This window comes from Ixodes scapularis, unplaced genomic scaffold (assembly GCF_016920785.2).
Source record: "Ixodes scapularis isolate PalLabHiFi unplaced genomic scaffold, ASM1692078v2 PGA_scaffold2__306_contigs__length_199485367, whole genome shotgun sequence".
Classification (NCBI taxonomy): Eukaryota; Metazoa; Arthropoda; class Arachnida; order Ixodida; family Ixodidae; genus Ixodes; species Ixodes scapularis.
The window spans coordinates 89560292-89566383 of record NW_024609857.1 but is presented as its reverse complement, the minus strand read 5'-3'; the positions used below and the strand labels follow the sequence as shown (position 1 = coordinate 89566383).

General features: G+C 48.0%; 2 non-coding genes across 2 annotated transcripts; both read right to left on the bottom strand.

Moving 5' to 3' along the window:
- Positions 1–2624: 2624 nt before the first annotated feature.
- Trnaa-ugc lies at positions 2625–2697 on the bottom strand. Its single transcript has one exon. It is a non-coding gene; the product is annotated as a tRNA-Ala (tRNA).
- Positions 2698–5644: 2947 nt separating this feature from the next.
- Positions 5645–5717, bottom strand: Trnaa-ugc. The gene has a single exon. It is a non-coding gene; the product is annotated as a tRNA-Ala (tRNA).
- Between the last annotated feature and the right edge of the window lie 375 nt (positions 5718–6092).

Here is a 6092-nt window from a genome sequence, read left to right as displayed (position 1 = left end):
CGGGTTTTATCAGCTGCCACCAGTCTAACACCAACAAGGGTGAAGCTTGCAATTTAAGGTTATAATTATAATGCAATTAAATGCAAAGTTGCAAACGAGCTGGACAAGAAGGATGAAAATAATCCTTGGAGAAGGGGAACAAGAGGGACAAAGGACAAACACAAATCTCCAAACACAGCTAGGTGACTGGTGCGCGACCGAAACAATCCGCCTGGTCCGGGTATCGAACCCGGGACCTCTCCATTACAGGTGGAGCGCTCTACCAACTGAGCTAACCAGGGGTTAGACGTCAGTAGAGCAAACGGGTTTTATCAGCCGCCACAAGTCTAACACCAACAAGGGTGAAGCTTGCAATTTAAGGTTATAATTATAATGCAATTAAATGCAAAGGTGCAAACGAGCTGGACAAGAAGGATGAAAATAATCCTTGGAGAAGGGGAACAAGAGGGACAAAGGACAAACACAAATCTCCAAACACAGCTAGGTGACTGGTGCGCGACCGAAACAATGCGCCTGGTCCGGGTATCGAACCCGGGACCTCTCCATTACAGGTGGAGCTCTCTACCAACTGAGCTAACCAGGGGTTAGACGTCAGTAGAGCAAACGGGTTGTATCAGCTGCCACCAGTCTAACACCAACAAGGGTGAAGCTTGCAATTTAAGGTTATAATTATAATGCAATTAAATGCAAAGGTGCAAACGAGCTGGACATGAAGGATGAAAATAATCCTTGGAGAAGGGGAACAAGAGGGACAAAGGACAAACACAAATCTCCAAACACAGCTAGGTGACTGGTGCGCGACCGAAACAATCCGCCTGGTCCGGGTATCGAACCCGGGACCTCTCCATTACAGGTGGAGCGCTCTACCAACTGAGCTAACCAGGGGTTAGACGTCAGTAGAGCAAACGGGTTTTACCAGCTGCCACCAGTCTAACACCAACAAGGGTGAAGCTTGCAATTTAAGGTTGTAATTATAATGCAATTAAATGCAAAGGTGCAAACGAGCTGGACAAGAAGGATGAAAATAATCCTTGGAGAAGGGGAACAAGAGGGACAAAGGACAAACACAAATCTCCAAACACAGCTAGGTGACTGGTGCGCGACCGAAACAATCCGCCTGGTCCGGGTATCGAACCCGGGACCTCTCCATTACAGGTGGAGCGCTCTACCAACTGAGCTAACCAGGGGTTAGACGTCAGTAGAGCAAACGGGTTGTATCAGCTGCCACCAGTCTAACACCAACAAGGGTGAAGCTTGCAATTTAAGGTTATAATTATAATGCAATTAAATGCAAAGGTGCAAACGAGCTGGACAAGAAGGATGAAAATAATCCTTGGAGAAGGGGAACAAGAGGGACAAAGGACAAACACAAATCTCCAAACACAGCTAGGTGACTGGTGCGCGACAGAAACAATCCGCCTGGTCCGGGTATCGAACCCGGGACCTCTCCATTACAGGTGGAGCGCTCTACCAACTGAGCTAACCAGGGGTTAGACGTCAGTAGAGCAAACGGGTTTTACCAGCTGCCACCAGTCTAACACCAACAAGGGTGAAGCTTGCAATTTAAGGTTGTAATTATAATGCAATTAAATGCAAAGGTGCAAACGAGCTGGACAAGAAGGATGAAAATAATCCTTGGAGAAGGGGAACAAGAGGGACAAAGGACAAACACAAATCTCCAAACACAGCTAGGTGACTGGTGCGCGACCGAAACAATCCGCCTGGTCCGGGTATCGAACCCGGGACCTCTCCATTACAGGTGGAGCTCTCTACCAACTGAGCTAACCAGGGGTTAGACGTCAGTAGAGCAAACGGGTTGTATCAGCTGCCACCAGTCTAACACCAACAAGGGTGAAGCTTGCAATTTAAGGTTATAATTATAATGCAATTAAATGCAAAGGTGCAAACGAGCTGGACAACAAGGATGAAAATAATCCTTGGAGAAGGGGAACAAGAGGGACAAAGGACAAACACAAATCTCCAAACACAGCTAGGTGACTGGTGCGCGACCGAAACAATCCGCCTGGTCCGGGTATCGAACCCGGGACCTCTCCATTACAGGTGGAGCGCTCTACCAACTGAGCTAACCAGGGGTTAGACGTCAGTAGAGCAAACGGGTTTTACCAGCTGCCACCAGTCGAACACCAACAAGGGTGAAGCTTGCAATTTAAGGTTGTAATTATAATGCAATTAAATGCAAAGGTGCAAACGAGCTGGACAAGAAGGATGAAAATAATCCTTGGAGAAGGGGAACAAGAGGGACAAAGGACAAACACAAATCTCCAAACACAGCTAGGTGACTGGTGCGCGACCGAAACAATCCGCCTGGTCCGGGTATCGAACCCGGGACCTCTCCATTACAGGTGGAGCGCTCTACCAACTGAGCTAACCAGGGGTTAGACGTCAGTAGAGCAAACGGGTTGTATCAGCAGCCACCAGTCTAACACCAACAAGGGTGAAGCTTGCAATTTAAGGTTATAATTATAATGCAATTAAATGCAAAGGTGCAAACGAGCTGGACAAGAAGGATGAAAATAATTCTTGGAGAAGGGGAACAAGAGGGACAAAGGACAAACACAAATCTCCAAACACAGCTAGGTGACTGGTGCGCGACCGAAACAATCCGCCTGGTCCGGGTATCGAACCCGGGACCTCTCCATTGCAGGTGGAGCGCTCTACCAACTGAGCTAACCAGGGGTTAGACGTCAGTAGAGCAAACGGGTTTTACCAGCTGCCACCAGTCTAACACCAACAAGGGTGAAGCTTGCAATTTAAGGTTGTAATTATAATGCAATTAAATGCAAAGGTGCAAACAAGCTGGACAAGAAGAATGAAAATAATCCCTGGAGAAGGGGAACAAGAGGGACAAAGGACAAACACAAATCTCCAAACACAGCTAGGTGACTGGTGCGCGACCGAAACAATCCGCCTGGTCCGGGTATCGAACCCGGGACCTCTCCATTACAGGTGGAGCGCTCTACCAACTGAGCTAACCAGGGGTTAGACGTCAGTAGAGCAAACAGGTTTTATCAGCCGCCACAAGTCTAACACCAACAAGGGTGAAGCTTGCAATTTAAGGTTATAATTATAATGCAATTAAATGCAAAGGTGCAAACGAGCTGGACAAGAAGGATGAAAATAATCCTTGGAGAAGGGGAACAAGAGGGACAAAGGACAAACACAAATCTCCAAACACAGCTAGGTGACTGGTGCGCGACCGAAACAATCCGCCTGGTCCGGGTATCGAACCCGGGACCTCTCCATTACAGGTGGAGCGCTCTACCAACTGAGCTAACCAGGGGTTAGACGTCAGTAGAGCAAACGGGTTGTATCAGCTGCCACCAGTCTAACACCAACAAGGGTGAAGCTTGCAATTTAAGGTTATAATTATAATGCAATTAAATGCCAAGGTGCAAACGAGTTGGACAAGAAGAATGAAAATAATCCCTGGAGAAGGGGAACAAGAGGGACAAAGGACAAACACAAATCTCCAAACACAGCTAGGTGACTGGTGCGCGACCAAAACAATCCGCCTGGTCCGGGTATCGAACCCGGGACCTCTCCATTACAGGTGGAGCGCTCTACCAACTGAGCTAACCAGGGGTTAGACGTCAGTAGAGCAAACGGGTTTTATCAGCTGCCACCAGTCTAACACCAACAAGGGTGAAGCTTGCAATTTAAGGTTATAATTATAATGCAATTAAATGCAAAGGTGCAAACGAGCTGGACAAGAAGGATGAAAATAATCCTTGGAGAAGGGGAACAAGAGGGACAAAGGACAAACACAAATCTCCAAACACAGCTAGGTGACTGGTGCGCGACCGAAACAATCCGCCTGGTCCGGGTATCGAACCCGGGACCTCTCCATTACAGGTGGAGCGCTCTACCAACTGAGCTAACCAGGGGTTAGACGTCAGTAGAGCAAACGGGTTTTACCAGCTGCCACCAGTCTAACACCAACAAGGGTGAAGCTTGCAATTTAAGGTTGTAATTATAATGCAATTAAATGCAAAGGTGCAAACGAGCTGGACAAGAAGGATGAAAATAATCCTTGGAGAAGGGGAACAAGAGGGACAAAGGACAAACACAAATCTCCAAACACAGCTAGGTGACTGGTGCGCGACCGAAACAATCCGCCTGGTCCGGGTATCGAACCCGGGACCTCTCCATTACAGGTGGAGCGCTCTACCAACTGAGCTAACCAGGGGTTAGACGTCAGTAGAGCAAACGGGTTGTATCAGCTGCCACCAGTCTAACACCAACAAGGGTGAAGCTTGCAATTTAAGGTTATAATTATAATGCAATTAAATGCAAAGGTGCAAACGAGCTGGACAAGAAGGATGAAAATAATCCTTGGAGAAGGGGAACAAGAGGGACAAAGGACAAACACAAATCTCCAAACACAGCTAGGTGACTGGTGCGCGACAGAAACAATCCGCCTGGTCCGGGTATCGAACCCGGGACCTCTCCATTACAGGTGGAGCGCTCTACCAACTGAGCTAACCAGGGGTTAGACGTCAGTAGAGCAAACGGGTTTTACCAGCTGCCACCAGTCTAACACCAACAAGGGTGAAGCTTGCAATTTAAGGTTGTAATTATAATGCAATTAAATGCAAAGGTGCAAACGAGCTGGACAAGAAGGATGAAAATAATCCTTGGAGAAGGGGAACAAGAGGGACAAAGGACAAACACAAATCTCCAAACACAGCTAGGTGACTGGTGCGCGACCGAAACAATCCGCCTGGTCCGGGTATCGAACCCGGGACCTCTCCATTACAGGTGGAGCTCTCTACCAACTGAGCTAACCAGGGGTTAGACGTCAGTAGAGCAAACGGGTTGTATCAGCTGCCACCAGTCTAACACCAACAAGGGTGAAGCTTGCAATTTAAGGTTATAATTATAATGCAATTAAATGCAAAGGTGCAAACGAGCTGGACAACAAGGATGAAAATAATCCTTGGAGAAGGGGAACAAGAGGGACAAAGGACAAACACAAATCTCCAAACACAGCTAGGTGACTGGTGCGCGACCGAAACAATCCGCCTGGTCCGGGTATCGAACCCGGGACCTCTCCATTACAGGTGGAGCGCTCTACCAACTGAGCTAACCAGGGGTTAGACGTCAGTAGAGCAAACGGGTTTTACCTGCTGCCACCAGTCGAACACCAACAAGGGTGAAGCTTGCAATTTAAGGTTGTAATTATAATGCAATTAAATGCAAAGGTGCAAACGAGCTGGACAAGAAGGATGAAAATAATCCTTGGAGAAGGGGAACAAGAGGGACAAAGGACAAACACAAATCTCCAAACACAGCTAGGTGACTGGTGCGCGACCGAAACAATCCGCCTGGTCCGGGTATCGAACCCGGGACCTCTCCATTACAGGTGGAGCGCTCTACCAACTGAGCTAACCAGGGGTTAGACGTCAGTAGAGCAAACGGGTTGTATCAGCAGCCACCAGTCTAACACCAACAAGGGTGAAGCTTGCAATTTAAGGTTATAATTATAATGCAATTAAATGCAAAGGTGCAAACGAGCTGGACAAGAAGGATGAAAATAATTCTTGGAGAAGGGGAACAAGAGGGACAAAGGACAAACACAAATCTCCAAACACAGCTAGGTGACTGGTGCGCGACCGAAACAATCCGCCTGGTCCGGGTATCGAACCCGGGACCTCTCCATTGCAGGTGGAGCGCTCTACCAACTGAGCTAACCAGGGGTTAGACGTCAGTAGAGCAAACGGGTTTTACCAGCTGCCACCAGTCTAACACCAACAAGGGTGAAGCTTGCAATTTAAGGTTGTAATTATAATGCAATTAAATGCAAAGGTGCAAACAAGCTGGACAAGAAGAATGAAAATAATCCCTGGAGAAGGGGAACAAGAGGGACAAAGGACAAACACAAATCTCCAAACACAGCTAGGTGACTGGTGCGCGACCGAAACAATCCGCCTGGTCCGGGTATCGAACCCGGGACCTCTCCATTACAGGTGGAGCGCTCTACCAACTGAGCTAACCAGGGGTTAGACGTCAGTAGAGCAAACGGGTTGTATCAGCTGCCACCAGTCTAACACCAACAAGGGTGAAGCTTGCAA